Source organism: Sander lucioperca, chromosome 6, assembly GCF_008315115.2.
Source record: "Sander lucioperca isolate FBNREF2018 chromosome 6, SLUC_FBN_1.2, whole genome shotgun sequence".
NCBI classification, from domain to species: domain Eukaryota; kingdom Metazoa; phylum Chordata; class Actinopteri; order Perciformes; family Percidae; genus Sander; species Sander lucioperca.
In genome coordinates, this window is record NC_050178.1 from 26,901,891 (window position 1) to 26,918,450 (window position 16,560).

The window sequence follows — 16,560 nt, forward strand, 5'->3', positions numbered from 1 at the left end:
TATTATCTAAAAAACTATTATTAATTGTATCAGCTGCACCAGGCCCATTCAATCTGGATCACTCAGATTTTCTTTTATACATTTTTAAATATAAAATACTATTTATACTATGGCCTGGCTAAATACTTGATGTTTCTTATTTACTAAGAGATCCATATTGCCCAGTATGCCCATGTCTAAGCTAATCAACATTTTTAATTCAATATTTAACATATAGTCAATGTCAATGCATTGCTTTCCATCTTGACTGAGAGACTAGATAATCATTGTCTTGTTTTGAAATCATCACGCCCAATCATTGTCTGGACCGGTCCCCACAGAGGTTGCTGCTGGAAAGCACAAGTTTCATTTGTGCATGTGTATACAGTATGAATGCATGGTTACATGCGACCGAAAGGGGGGGGGCAGGGCCCTTGCGCAATTTGCAAATTGCGTAGTGAACGTATAGGGTCGCCGGATAATGGCTGTATGGTTTCACGTTTTTTTAAACAACCTCTTTCCCTCAGTCTCCTTTAATCCTCCTTTTAAGTCTTTCTTACAGGTTGGACTGTGATTTTGGAAAAGGCTTCTATAAAATCCAGTTAGTTTTTGTGCAGTTACCTATTTTCATTATTTAGAGGTCAGATAAAACATCTGGGGTGCTTTTTCCCAGTGTACAACTGACCATCTCTGTACTCGCCCTCTCTCCTTCTGTGGGTGCAGGCAAGGGATCATTTATTGACTTGTATTTAATTAGACTGTGTGTGTGTGTGTGTGTGTGTGTGTGTGTGTGTGTGTGTGTGTGTGTGTGTGTGTGTGTGTGTGTGTGTGTGTGCGTGTGTGTGAAAATGCAGAGGACGGTACCTAAGCTTTATAAGACAAACAGCTTTTCACATGGCCTGGTTTTAACCATTAACCATTCATCCCCCAGAGCTCCAACAGCAGTTCTACCTCCCTGAGTCTGATACAATCAGTACTGTTTAGGTTCAATCAAGCTAACAAAACTAATTCTCTCCTTTCCGTTACGTTAGCTGTCTGAAACTCAGGTAGCAGCACATATCTCGGCCTGTCTGACTGACATCTCTTCTTGGATGTCTACACATCATCTGAAACTCGATCTTGACAAGACTGAGCTCCTTTTCCTTCCAGGGAAGGGCTCTCCTACCCAGGACCTGACTATAACAATTGACAACTCTGTGGTAGTCCCCACCCAGACTGCTAGAAACCTGGGTGTAACACTTGACGACCAACTCTCCTTCACTGCTAACATTGCTGCAACCACCCGATCGTGTAGATACATGCTGCATAACATCAGAAGGATACGTCCCCTTCTAACGCAGAAGGCGGCTCAGGTTCTAGTTCAGGCTCTAGTCATCTCACGTCTAGACTACTGCAACTCCCTCCTGATTGGCCTGCCTGCATGCTCCCTCCTGATTGGCCTGCCTGCATGTGCCATCCAACCCCTGCAGCTCATTCAGAATGCAGCAGCTCGACTTGTCTTCAACCTCCCCAAGTTCTCTCACACTACACCTCTCCTCCGCTCTCTTCACTGGTTACCAACTGCTGCCCGCATCCGCTTCAAGACACTAGTACTGACGTACAGGGCCATGAACGGATCAGCCCCAGCTTACATCCAGGACATGGTCAAACCATATACCCCAACCCCCCCACTCTGCTCTGCATCATCCAACCTGCTAGCTGCCCCTTCACAGCGAGGGAGAACTAATCACTCGCCGAAATCCTGACTGTTTGCTGTCCTGGCTCCTAAATGATGGAATGAGCTCCCTGTTGACATCAGGATGGCCGATAACCTACACATCTTCTAAAAACACATCTCTTCTGACTACACCTCGGATAAACATGAAAAAAATACAGATATATATATATATATATATATATATTTCTTGAAGCTGCACTTCCATATGGCTCTTTGTAGTTTTGCTTAGTTAAAGCAAATGTGCTTGCACTTACTACTTGTTGTCTGGAGTTTGCACCTTCAGGGTTGAAAGCACTTAATTGGAAGTCGCTTTGGATAAAAGCGTCAGCTAAATGACATGTAATATAATAATGTAATAATATAAGCTTAATTTGGTTGAGTTCAGCACAGGCCAGCTATTTCATAGAAACAACTTGCTATTGATACAGATCCATTCAACTTGAAAGCTTTAGTGCGCAACTTTTTTAATATTAACGAACGTCCGTTACATTCAAGCCATTGTCAAATGAGTTGCTACAAAGCTAATTAAGACTATCAGCTCCACACAACTCTCTGGATTTCTGTTCTATGTTTAGAAAATGGTGTCGTCCAGCGACTTTCACGCGCAGAAACTCGAGTGAAGATAATGACCTCTTCTGAAGAGTCCATCATGTTTTTTTAATCCTCTGTGTCCTCCTTGGTTACAAGCAACTGCGTGGAGGTGGTGCGCGATCACACAAGGCTTGCGTCATGTGGGATGAAACGCAGGCAATGACAGTGTTGTTGTCATTACTTAGAAGTCCTCATGGGGGAGACAGAAACTAAACACTATAGCTGTAAGAGTGAGAAAAAGTCTTTGCAAGGTAAAGATAGACACAGGAAAGACATAGCAGTTCTTGTTTATCACTGGAGGCTTCAGAGTAAATTACATGCAACATTTTCATATGAATTAATCCGTGTTGTTGTCCTTTTGTTTGCTGAGGTTTAGCCCGTTAGGGTCCTGCAGTGAGCTCACCTCAACTCTAATGAGCTAGAGAGAAACCTATACGCTCACTACGCAAGCTGCGTAGGGCCCTGCAAATTACTCGAGGCCCCGCCTCCCCCTCGTGTCATAGCGCGTCAATTAATGTTTATAACATCCATGACAAAATGAAGCGAAACTATCCTTCTGGTCACGAAAAGAGGAAAAAAAAACACCACGAGAGTGAATTGCGGGAACAACAATCAGGTAAACTTGTGTTCTCTCCTCTCCAAGTTTGATGTCAGCAAAGTAAAGTTATGTTTATGTGCACTTCTATTGTGTTTTTTTTCGGTCTTGCTAACCTAGCTGGGCAGGCATCTCTTGGTCTGTGTCTAGCTGCTAATGCCAGTCACTTCCAGGGCTGTGTTTGGTGACTTTGTGCCTGACAAAAGTGAGAGTGAAATACAATTATTTATTACGTTTGATAAACGACAAAGTGCAACAGTGTTTGTTTACTGCAGCTCGGAAAAGATAACCGCGTCGGGTGTGTTATCATGCGTTAGGCGCGTGCACAAAATGAAACGCGCATTTTTCAAGCAGAAATATATGTGAAGACCAGACAGACTGTAGGCTACAATATATGGGCGTGAATGATGGCACTCCTCATCAAAGTACACATTATACATACAGACACTGATTATCTAGTCTCAGACAATGTGTAGTTAAAAACTCTAAACAACTGCACTAATTATGCAAGATGGAAAGCAATGTATTGACAATTTGACATCGATTTATAGGCTATATTGAATTTAAAATGTTGATTAGCTGGACATACTGGTCAATATGGCTGCACATCCCTCAGTAAATAATAAATCAAGAATTGCTTCAACATGCATAATAATAAATAAACTTTAACATGCTATGGCAAACCATATTAGCTTTTATTCATTCACAGTTTATGCATTTTTGATATCAAGAATTTGATTTTTTTTACTATTTGCAATGTGAATTCTTGATTATTTTTACTAGTAGGGCCCCTTAGTTAATTTTTACCTACCAATGTCTATTTTTGATATCAGGAATTACATTGTACAAAAAGTTACTTCTTGATATCACTCACAGGGATTATTGATATCTGCATCACTAGTTCACTATTTAAATATTACAAGAGCCAAGCCATAGTATAAATAGTATTTTATATTTGAAAATGTATAAAAGGAAATTGGGAGCCAGTTTAATACTTATATATATATTGTACTTATTCTTTGACTGTTTTGTTTAAAGGAGGGAGGATTGTATTGGGAGCACTGGAGTGTCAGGTGTGACTGTGTGGCAAATGGTTTACATAGCTCACGGCATCACGGGTCAGGTAGAGGGCCCCTTAGCAGAATTTTGCTTAGGGCCCCAGGGAGGTCAGGATCGGCACTGCATGTACGTGACGCCGATGCTGACACTGCTCAGTTGCTCACATCCATAAATATAGTATCATGTAACCACCCGCAACCTCAGCGTACATTGCAGAGGAAACTAGCTACTCCAGCAGTCAGTATTAGTTAGCGATAATTTTTGTTGAGTCTGTTGTGCACTGAAAACGGCGACTAGTATATCAGTCAGTGAAGTTAGCATATTTTATTGTTGTTTGTTAGCTTGTAACTGGCAGTGGCTGAGACAGCGTTAGTGGTCATTCAATAATACCTGCTACTGTTACAGAGTGTTCACATTGTCACATTGTTATTACATAATTGTATGTATATATATATATATATATATATATATATATATATATACATACAATTACAAATATATATACAATTACTAATATATATGTATATATATATGTATATATATATTTACGTATTCTTGATACCCCTAATTTTGCCCAGTGCGCTGATTTCGCCATAGCATTATGCTAATGATATGGAAATCCCAACAAACAGGCAAATGGATACTTTATCAATGCCAGCGGAAAGTCACACTTAAAAGCATTGGGTAGTTGATTCTGTAGTAGCGCTGACAGAGTGGGCGGTGTCTCTCGCTACGTTCACGGCAGCTGATGGTGGGATATAAACAATAACAAAGTTTCCCCGTGTAAATTCCCTCGTCAGATAACATGGACGGAGACTTGCGGCTAACAGTTCGATATCCCGGATACAGATGCTTTCTTTAAAGGTAATGTCCCTGGGGTTACACTACCTGTTGTTTACAAGCACCTCAGCCCCCTCTCCGTTCTTCTTACCGCTCCTACCGAGCTCTCTGTCCGCCTGTACTGTCTGAAAGCCGGTGATGGTCCGTTTGCGTCAGGAATATGACCCTGCAGCCATGTCTCTGTGGAGCACATAACGCCACATTCACAACACAGAAGACAGAACCGCAACATGAGAATGTGGACGTTTGTGTCGCGGTTCCAGTCTCGGTTTCAGAGCCGTTCCACCCCTAGTTCCTTTATATAATTACTTTCCACTGTTTCCACGACACTGTTCTTTTTTTCTGCTCCAAAATCATTGCTTTCTATAAATGTGTCATGTCTGAATAAATCCGTAAGGAACAAACCGTAACAGACACTTGTTTGAACTACAATAAGCCATGACTTTGGTAGCTTGATGAAGCCAGCAATGTTACGTATCCCATGTCATTCAACTGCAGCACCTCAACAGCTGGCTGTCCCTCGAAGCTTCTACACTTCAAGGATTATTCCAAAGATTTGGTTTCAGGGTGGGCTATCCCAAAGCACAGGAACTGATGTGTTTTCTTGCTTCTTTTGTATTAGCAGAAGAAAGATTGGCAGTGAGAGCTACCAAGGATGAACAGACAAAGTAAAGAAACTGGAGAAGCTCAAACTTTTCTGAAGAAAATGCAAGTACTCCCTAGACAGTTTCATTGACAGGTGAAATCTGGAAAGTGAGCAGAAACACTAGGCTACAGCAAAGGAAGTTGATGTCAAACTAAAGGGGAACTTTTGGATAAGATATCCAGGACAGCAGGCCTCCTTTGCTCTGCTTTGCCTCAGACCAACACAGTATACTGTACATGATATTTACAAGGCCCCTTAGCTGTAATACCTCAAGGCGCCAGAGCTCTTCTTCACCATGTGAACATACAGCACATTCCAGCGTGAACACATTCAGCCTCTCTGGCTGACAGATCCACAGCTCAGCTCCTCTCGGCCAACTGAATCACCACCTTGTTCCCAGCAGCAGCTGCAGACATACTGCCGTTAGTCAGCTCAGTTAGGTGGAGCTCTGATCTAATGGCCCTGACAGGATTAATTGAATATGCTGCTTTAACAGAGTGGGCAGAAAGCTGAAGGTTGCAAAGACTCGCTCAACCAAGAAGACTCTCCTCAGAGCCTGAGCTGACCTCTGGATCAATAGGCCAGAGGGAGAGACAGCATCCCTCATTCTCCAGAAAGCATATGGAGCCAATGGCTGTTCTCTCTGCTAATCTCATTTAGGGTTGGGTATGTTTTTTTTTTCCCGATATCGATGCTAAAGCGATACTTTTAAAACAGTGCCGGTGCCTTAATGGTGCCTGAACCGATACACCGATTTAAAAAATAAAAATACAGCACAAAACGACAGTCGGCGACATTAAAGAATGACTTGTTTATTGCTAAGGCCATATGGTCAAAATGAAATGATTTATTAATATTGTAATAACAATAACTTATAACAATAACTTACTTCACCAGTAAATTGCTGTTAAACGACAAAGTTTAACTCCCAGTTAGCTACCAGTTTCAGTGAACGCACTGCCTGTGTTTTTCTGACAACAGCAGCTGCAGACTGTTACGTCTCGGTGTAATGTAGTGAAACACAGTCACACTGTTAACGTTTAACGTTAGCTGTCAGCATTTTAACCCTGTTTAATCCAGATGCTAGCTAACGGTAGGCTAACGGTAGGCTAGCGTTACCTGCTGTCAGGTGTAATGTTAACTAGCGTCACGTGCAGCGATGCTTCTGTTGCCCGTAACGTCTGTTTCAGAGCATCACAGAGCAGAGCAGACGTTTCAGTGGCACCAAAATGAGGCACCGAAATCCGCGTTGCTGTTCGGTCCGGTAGATACCGGTCGTTTAGGCACCGGTGCCGTATTAGCACCGGGTCTCAGGACCCAACCCTAATCTCATCTCTACTACGCACACATAAACACACCATGTACTATCTGCAATAAATCAACATCAGAAGACAAAGATGGTAAGATGGTAAGAAGGAACAATGCAGCATGATAACGTTGTCACAACCCAGAGCAGGAAAAGGACCTGCTGCTGTCATTAGAGCTCATTTTAGTTCTGCTGCTGCTGCTGCTGCTGCTGCTGCTGCTGCTGGCCACTTCACTGGGAGCGCTTTCATTTACATATTTTACACTAGATTGAAATGGCAAAACGCTCCAGCCCAGCTGTTCCTGTGTCCATATTGGTACTGATGAACTGAATTAGCAGGCTAACTCTGGAAGAGCAGGGTCCAGGTCCTACAACGAGAGAGTTGAGACTAAATAGGTTGTGGCTGATATTTAGGTGAGGCTGTTGTGAAGCAAACTGTTTCTCTTATTTGCCTTTACAGTAAAAAGCAAACAACTCACTCTTGCCACCCCCCCCCGGTTTGGTATGGCTGTCCTCATGTGTTACTGTGTGTCTTGTGTTTGTGTGTACAGAATGTGCATGTGTCTGTGTTCAGGTGCTATAAAAGCACACTGTCACCGTAGCTGTTAGGCCTGCTGCTGCTGCTAGGTAGCTCTCTGTCTCTGCTCTCCCCCTTCCCTCTGTCTGTCATTAATTGCAGGAGTGAAGTCTGGTGTGCGGGAGTCAGGGTTCCAGCTGCAGCTCATTCACCACAATCACCTCAGCTTTAAATACCCCAGTCAACTTTCCACTCATCGTCAGATCATAGTCAAGACGACCACGTTAGTCTAGCTGCTGACTCCACCACTTTGTATTAAGCGCTTGTGTGTTTTGCTCGCTCTGATTTTTCCTGTTTTTGACCACAGCTCTTGGAACCTGACTCCTGCTGCCACTTCACTCCTGCTATCCACCATTCCTGCCATCCTCCATTCCGGCCATTCCCATTCCTCCTCTCCACATTGGATCTCAGGATTATTGGACACGGACCTTGGATATTACGGTACCTCTCCCGCTCTGTACCCTGGATCTGAAATCATTGGATTTGGACTTTGCTTTTCCGGTTGCTTTTTGATCTTGGACATTTTTGCAATAAACCTGTTAAACTTCCATTTGGCTCTGTGTTATTGTCTGCACTTGGGTTCAACCTTAGTTTCACTCATAACAGTAGCAACTCAAGTGTGCTGTCACGTTAAAGAGCTATAGAGAGTTATAGAGCACCCATTTCCATCTCCTTCTCTGGTTTTCATGTCACTAGTACATGAACGCACTGACCATCTATCCGCCTGTACAAAAATAAAAGGACGAGACTGTGATTGAGGGAACATACCGATGATTCAGAATGACATGTCACATTTATGTAAAAGAGTAATCCTTCCTTTTAAGGTGAGATGTAAACATTAATGGCGTCCTCCTCAGCTGAGCTGTAACTTTAGCTAGCTAGTTAAATTGCATCTCGGTGACAATTTAACCTACTTTTGCACTTTGATGCACAAACATCTTAATGCGTTTAAATCTGAGAATCTGGGAGCAGTTGAGAAGCTAATCAGAAGAGGTGGCTGCATTTTGCATGTTGCCGCGGCAAGGAGCCATGGAGACAAGACGGAAATAGATACAGGCGCTTAGGAAAAAGCAAACATTAGCAGAGCTGAGAAAACAAAGCTTGATGTGTGCATGGACATGACGTGCCTGCACCAAAGAACATGCTTGGTTACATAAGGACAATGTATATTCAGTTTCCACTGTACTGTGTTGTGTCCCTAAAGCTCAGCCCCCTCCCTGGCTCAACCACTCGTATATTAAGGGCATAGTGGTTCTGCTCCCTTCCTCTGACTGCTGTGTAGGAGTCAAATTAGAGTGAGCTGATCCAGTGTGGCATTGCTGTGAAGGCTTGAGTGGAGAAAAGAGCAAAGAAGGAAGAAAGATGGAAAAGAGGGGGAGTAACGGTGAGGAGTGGGAGAAGTGGGCTAAGTTAATGGATGGAGGATATTACATGGAGGACATAATGAGAGGGAGGGACAGCTTAATGAGGGGGGTGGTAGAGACTTGGTAGCAAAGCTAACGGGTTATATGGAGCACAAGCTCTCTTACAGTGGGGAGAGAGGGACATCATAATCCCTGTGGCCTTATAAGTAATTACTATGTGATAGAGAAGAGAATGGTAAGACCTATCTACTGTCAGCAGATTTGGAATAAACTCCCTGACGGTTCTTTCACTGCACCATGCTTTTGTGTGTGTGTGTGTGTGTGTTTGCTGTACTCCCCTTTTAAACTTTGAATGGTTGACTTTCAGAGTGAGAACATTTGTGCATAGTGAGAGCATTTTTCCCTCTGCGTTTATGAATACGTAAAAAGTGTGTTTACCTCCTGTGTGTGTGGATCATGGGACAGCAGGGGGTCTGGACAGTGTATTCTGCATGCAGGCATGCTTTTATCTTCCTGGTCTACAGATACACAGCAACCAGCCTGCTCTCCTTCAGTCTGGAACAGGATTTATACTCATTTGCACTGTTAAGTTGAGCAACAAGAAGTTAATAAACACCAGCATTATGTGTCCCTGTAGATCACTAGCTCCAGTACGGCATGCTAACATTTTAGCATGCAGTGTGCTGAGAAAAAGCAGGCCACAAGGACTATCCAAACTAACTCTACTGACCTGAGAAAATTAATTTGTTGCTGTTTTTATTTTTGGAACTGCTGAGCAACCATACATTCATGAGCCATGTTGCACACAGTCTTCAACATCTAACTTTAGCTCGAACAGGGAAAGTAGCCCATGCTTGAAAAAAATAGTACATTATATTTTTTACCAATCTCTCAAACAAAACTACCTCACTTGACAAGTTCAGGTTTATTGTCATAGGAACAACCAATAATTCATACGTTGATATTCATGTACTAAATATCCCAACTAATGCTGTGCTATCAATTATTTTAGTAGTAGTTGTATTTTCTGTAGCATTCTACCGATTATTCCATCAATGGCGTAATCGGATTAGAAATACTTTTGCTTTATTAAAGAGCTATAGTAAATATCCAACAGAGAAAATAAGACAGGTCTCTTAAAAGTAACAAATTATTGGGTTCTCCAATAAAAAAAAATTAAGTTTTTTACTGTTTTGTACTAAAAAGAAATGATATAAAGTAAGGACCACCAGTCGTCAATCAAAGTGTTACTTTGGAGCACCGCTGCCAATTCTATATTTAAAAAATGTCACTCACCTTGTCAGAGAGAGATGGCCCGTCATTCCAACAGCACTGACTGACAGACATATGTTATATCAGGTTTTAACTTCCTCCTAACTTTGACAGGAAGGAGCTCCATTCTGTTTGTCTCGTGAGAAAAGATTGCAGGCTAACGTCACACTGAGGCCAGCATCGAACCGCATCGATTTAACTGAACGGTGCACACTTTGCCTAGCAATTGACTGAAATGATATTTATGAGTGTGTGTGGAAGGAAGTAACCAATGCTTGCTGAGACAAAAAGAGATGAAGAAAGGAAGTAAAAAGTGAGGAGTGGAAGGGAAAGCGTGGGGAGAAGAGATGAGGAGGTTAGGTTCTTCAACTAGAAAAAGAAAATCAATGACACTACTGTACCTTCAGGTTAGAATCCCAGGCAGGAAACCCTCGTTGATTTCTCAGTACTGCAATTCAGTTACCTGTGAAGTCAAGAAGATAACACTAATAACTCAACACCACAGAGCATTATCACACACTAACTCTGCAGCTCTACAGGGGAGACTTTCTTTTGCCTTCAGGGCTAACCCTTCACTTTACCCAGAAGGAAAGCCAGACACGGGAGCTTTACTTGGGTCTGGAGGAGCTGCAGTGTTTATTTATTCATGGACACACTGAAACCTACACTGTACATTTACTACCACTTGACAACTTTACTGCTCATTTCTTCTCTGCTCCGAACGCCAACACCACTTAAACCCCGGCCTTGGCCATGGCCATTTTCCCACGGTGGCACTGCCAGCATCAGAGCTTGTGTGTGGCATTTTACAAGTTGTTTTCTTCATCTACTCTTATCCACATATGTCATGTCAACCCGTTCTCACTCCCAACTCGTCAAATACAGACATTTGGTCAGTGGCTGTCAGCGTCAGATACGACGCAAAAATCACCCTTCAGCGTCTGTATGGAACGCACCGGGCAGAGCAGCAGCTGGAACACGTTGCTGTAAGATGACGTAGTATGAAGAGCGACAATGTTAGCGAGTAGTATGAAAGACCGAAATACTGCGTAGGGAGGTTGGTTGGGGTGGTGGACGGGTAAAACAACACAGGACTTTCCCCCAGGAGACTGGGGTTCGTGTCCCGTTTTGTCCCGCGTGTCACTGAAACGTACAATAACCCCACACACGATCTTTTCCTGAACCTAACTGTCCCGTTGTTGTAGCAGACAGACAAAGTTAGCAACTAGCAAACTAAAGAGGACCAAACATCCAACAGCTACGAAGCCAAATATTTTAGTCTGTGGAGACCAAAGTTGAGTGAATACTGGACTTAAATTCAACAGGTGGCCAGAAATACGACACGACTTTGTCTGGTGTATGGTGTTTGGGGGGGGGGTAGTCGATACGAATGTCAAGATATGATATTATTGCGATTTTAAACATATTGCGATATTCTGCGATATATTGCAATTTATTCCCTTTTTTACAACTTCAAATTATGTCCACAAAGGAAAACTTTGTCATCATCTGTTTAATCGAAAAGGATACATTTCTCTGCTTGTTCATCTTACTTCAGCTTTCCATCGAGTGGACTGACAAATCAATTGATTATTCTAGAACAAACATTTAAATTCTCATGTGCATTTCTATAATCAGTGTATCTATACATTATTGCCACTGAAAGTATCGCGATACTATGCTGTATCGATTTCCCCCCACCCATAGTGTAAGTAGGCAATTGTTTGCTAACATGTTAAAAATAAGACCTAACACGCTCAACTCACATTCAGGGCTCTATTTTAACGATCTGAGGTCACGGCGTGAAGCGCCTGGTGCAGCTGCGTTTAGGTCCAAATCCACTTTTGCTAGTTAGTTAGACGGTGGAAAAAAGGGTCCGGGTGCATGGTTCTAAAGGGTTGTACTTAGTGTCTTCATTAATCAGAGGTGTGTTTTGGGCGTAACATGCAATCAACCAATCAGAGATCATCTCCCATTCCCTTTAAAAGCCAGGCGTGTTTGGACCTTGGAGCATTGCTATTATGATGGAGGATTTACACCGTAATATTTTTATTTGTAATCTTCTGCATGTGTGTGTGTGTGTGTGTGTGTGTGTGTGTGTGTGTGTGTGTGTGTGTGTGTGTGTGCTGCTGTGCGTCCCTGTCTGTGTAACAAGCATAATGTGCACGCTGTGTACGAGCCTAGGAGCATTTTACTAATGCTCTGTTAAAATAACAATGAAATGCTGCGTTATTGACTTTAGACCAGGTTTTTGTTGGTCAATGGTGCCATCACTTCCTGCTGCCTCAAGATACCAATACTCCCAGAATGCACCTGAACACAGAGCTGGGCAATATATCAATATTACACGACATCGTGATATGAGACTAGATATCGTCTTAGATTTTGGATATCGTAATATCGTGATATGGCATAAGTATCTTTTCCTGGTTTTAAAGGCTGCATTACAGTAAAGTGATATCATTGTCTGATCTTACCAGACTGTTGTAACTGTTCTATTATTTGCCTTTTCCCATTTAGTCATTATATCAACATTACTGATGATTATTTATCAAACATCTCATTGTGTAAATATTTTGTGAAAGCATCAATAGTCAACACTACAATATCGTTGCAGTATCGATATCGAGGTATTTGGTCAAAAATATTGTGATATTTGATTTTCTCCATATTGCCCAGCCCTACCTGAACACACCTCCCTGTAAGACCAGCACGCCCAGAATGCACCTGAACACACCTCCCTGTAAGACCAGCACGTCCATGGGCCAGAGATGGGGGCAGGTACATTTGCTATTTGAACAACGTGGGCACTGGACGGTCTTAAAACAGAAAAGACACTTGCGTTGGGATTTGCGCCGCGCTTGAATACTGGATGCTGGATCCTTAATGTGGACAACAATATATAAAGGTATATATATTTGCTAACATGTTAGCCATGATAATAGGCTGTGTGTCTGTCATCTTGTTTTGGAGTTCATCTGCATCCTAGTGGCCAAAAATTGATTCATGCCGCTTTCAAATATAAAACTGCACTTAGTTACTCAGATTCTGTACTAAATACTGTAATTAGCTAACTTTACCAAATGTTATTGATGTCATAATAGTTGGATAGTTGTAACAGTACTGTAGTTTAAATTGAGCAAAGTTGAGGTCCATGTTTTTCCCTTGGAGTATCTGATGTGGGCCACTGGAGTCTGAAGATATACCTTATATTGTTATGCAATTATAAGTTAGGTTGAGTTTCCAACTTTGCAGTAGAGGAGAGTGACAATCCCCCCCTTAGGGAGAAAGGAAGTCATTGAAATGTCATTCTTCCTCCTGCACATCTGTGTCCAGCCTCAGCCTGAACCTAGACAGACTGAAGACAGACAAGTGTGGTAAATATTATTGAGTAAGTGACCTTTCAGATAAGGCCTGGATGGTCTTTATATTCCCTGTCATCATTGTCATGAGGACTGTAACAATAGATCCATCATCATCAATCATCATTTCATGGGCTGGCAAAGGAGTTTAAAAACCTTTTCAAATATGATAAATGATGTAAACAATGCAATAACATCCAAACAGAGACTTTGATTCAGTAGCATTTATGAGGTAGTCATAGCAAAACACAAAACCATTAGAACCTTGATGCATGTTTGCAGGACTGTTGTATCAGACTGTATTAGTGGTATGTGTACTAATAAACTGACAACTGAGTGTCTATTATACTTATTGTTTTCATTGCCCCCTATGTTATCACCACGTTTTGCTTGTGTCTGTGTCACTCACTGGCACTTTGTGGTATTATGTGGTATCTGGTCACTAATATTCCTGCAGTATCTCCATCATTCTGTTATTTTAATTAGCATAGGTTCCTGATCTTCACAATGGGAGGAACCCTTCTGACAACTGCATGTTGTTGTTTATCTTAACATCTGTAATGGAGGCTGTTAAGGCTTTAAAGGCTAATTACCACATAGCCTAATATATCCCTACTGAAGTGGCTGGCCTTATATGTATGCTTATGTAGGTTAGCTAATGTAGGCTACTGTAGGCTACTTTAATTAAAACCGCTGTTAGCAATATGGCAAAATAAAGTGTCCCCGTTTTTTAGAATAGTTTTAATATTAGCCTGCAATAACCGTATCGCACCACTAGCTTAACTACGTTTGTCTCATCAACTATCCGAAGTTTACAGTAGAAAACTGTAGGCTAACTTTCACCGTGTAGCCAAATATAACGAGTAACGAAATACTGCTAGCTAAAGTAGTAGCATTACTTTTCAACTGAGGCAGTAGTCATGTCAAACCGCTCAAGTGGCTGCTCGCCTCTCAGTAAGACCAATAACATGTCCATGTATGTACCTCTCTCTCGAGCTACTTCTCCCGTTTCCTTCGCCCCTCTCTCGGTGTGTGCCGCTTCTCCTTTCCCCTCCACTCCTCTAGTCTTTCTGGAGGAGAGATGGAGAGAGGATTCGGATCCAGGCGGAGGAAGATGGGAGGCGAGGCGCGCCGCTTTTAGCTCCCGCCGCACCGGGGGCGCACAGCGGAAGAGCGGGCTGTAAACACGATAAATCTCCGCTCACCGAGCCTCATGTACCGTCATTATGTGGGTCAGGGATGAAGTATTCATCTTCAGCTTTCATAAATTAGCATTCATCCCTGCGATGGTACAATCCGGAGATAGAGGGAGACAGCCTGTGTGTTGTGGTAACCATATTTGGTAAAGGGGAGCCCGCTGACACTAGTCCATGGATTTGAAATGAGAGCGATATGTTAGTGGGCGTTTATTGGTCTTTCAGTCGATTTAAGGTTATATTTTATAGATGAAATACATAAAATATTTAATCTAGCCTATTTATTAAAAGTAACTAGGAATGCCTTGTTGTTTTATATTAAGCTTTATCCTGATGCCAAGCAGCAAGCTCTCTATTTTCAGATCGTCTTTTGACTTTAATAACTTTAGTTCAACACAGCTCCAGTCTGCACATTATTTTGCAGTCTGAGGCCAGACATCAAATATAGGTTCACACATACACAGGATTGATATTTTTATAAGGCTTTAATATACAAATTAAATGATTTTCAGTTTAATTCAACTTTATTCAACTACACTCATCTATATTGAACAACATAGTCTGTCTACAGACCTTTCACAGCAATTTGACATGTTAAAGCAGAACCAGCACAGGTGTAGGTGTTTTTAACAGTAATCTTAGGTGGCAGGATTTGGTGTTGTTGCTCACTGGAAGGGCTTCCTGGGACACTGGATGGAACAGAGCCGTTGTAAATTAAGTAAGTTATTAGTTTCACCTGTACTTTTTTCTGATATGACAAGTCAAAAATGTCAGCTGTGAAGAGGCCTATTATTGCCTTTACAAGCACACTTGTGTCCCTGTTATGACTTGTTCGGGTTTTACTCATATTCACCCAAAAAATAATATGTAACACAAAACAGGTTACTCATATTTTTGTATGATTCGTACACAGCTGTGTAAGTGTCAAACACTTCATTTCCTGCATTCTGGTGAATTTTTCTTCACCAATTTATGGTGAAAGGCTAGGTGGTGATATAGCCTGCCCATTTGTTCCTGTTTCCTGTAATTAAAAAATATATTCTCTGAGTAATTCACATCTTAGTAAATGAGTTTGTTACAGGCCTACCACGTAAATAAGGCAGTAACTAAATAGAGTAAAATAGTAACACAGGATAAACAATCCTGCTAAAAGGTAACTATAGCCTATCTTGGCAGAGTAGCTGCTGTCTCTGAACCTTAAGCTATAGCTTTAAATCAAACATTTAAATGTATTCAAATAAGAATACATTTATTAGACACTGTGTTTACCTGCGCCCTTTAGATTGTTCAGTATCTCAACGTGACATCATGACTTTTCGTAAACATACACGCCCACTTTCTTAAGCCAAGTGGCGTGTTATCTGTACGCATTTTGAGCTATCTGCGTGTATGTCTACGCTGTATACAGTGGAGGTTAACATACACGCCACTTGGCGTGTTATCGCGTAAACATACACGCCACTTTCTAAAGCCAAGCGCAGACCTGCCAACATGTACGCATTTTTTGTACTCGGCACGCATTTTGACCCTTAAGTACGCTTGTGCGATTCACTGCTCTCTAGGTACGCATTTTGTTACATCTTTTCAACAGTCTATATGACGTTGATTCTGCCGCTGAGCCACAGCGTGTAAGTGGAGTGAAAAGCTTTCGGCCAATCAGAGCGCTGCATTTTAATCCACCTGCCCCTCCTAGCCAAACGCTTTGCACGTTTAATTCAATTCAGTGCCTCAAGCAAGCCAGGCTGGCCGTAAAACTTGCCTCCACACGTCCAGGCTACCTCATCACGCGTTCTGCACCGTGTGCAAGACAGACATCAATATCAGTCACAAAGGGGCAACAGGTAACGAACACAGTCCTACACGCAAATACTGAGTCGGGTATGGCTGCAGCCTGGAGACCTCCCGTCTCATGCCACCCATGCTCACTAACTTAACGTTACTTAATTTAGAAAATAATTCATGATTTCGTAGGCTATTCTGAACATCTGAATTTACCGTCGTATTCTGAACATCTGAGTTTAGCGTTTGACATGCCCAGGCATGAGACGGGAGGAGC

At 42.1% G+C, this 16,560-nt stretch overlaps 1 protein-coding gene across 1 annotated transcript in view; it reads right to left on the bottom strand.

Annotated features, from left to right (window-relative positions):
* Window positions 1-14,672, bottom strand: part of klhdc8a (kelch domain containing 8A) — a 52,522-nt gene extending 37,850 nt beyond the window's left edge. The window contains exons 1-2 of the mRNA XM_036002363.1: window positions 14,309-14,672; window positions 10,348-10,409 (exon numbers count right to left, since the gene is read on the bottom strand). The gene's annotated coding sequence lies outside the window, so the exon portion shown is untranslated. The remainder of the gene's footprint in view (window positions 1-10,347; window positions 10,410-14,308) is intronic.
* Window positions 14,673-16,560: the final 1,888 nt, after the last annotated feature.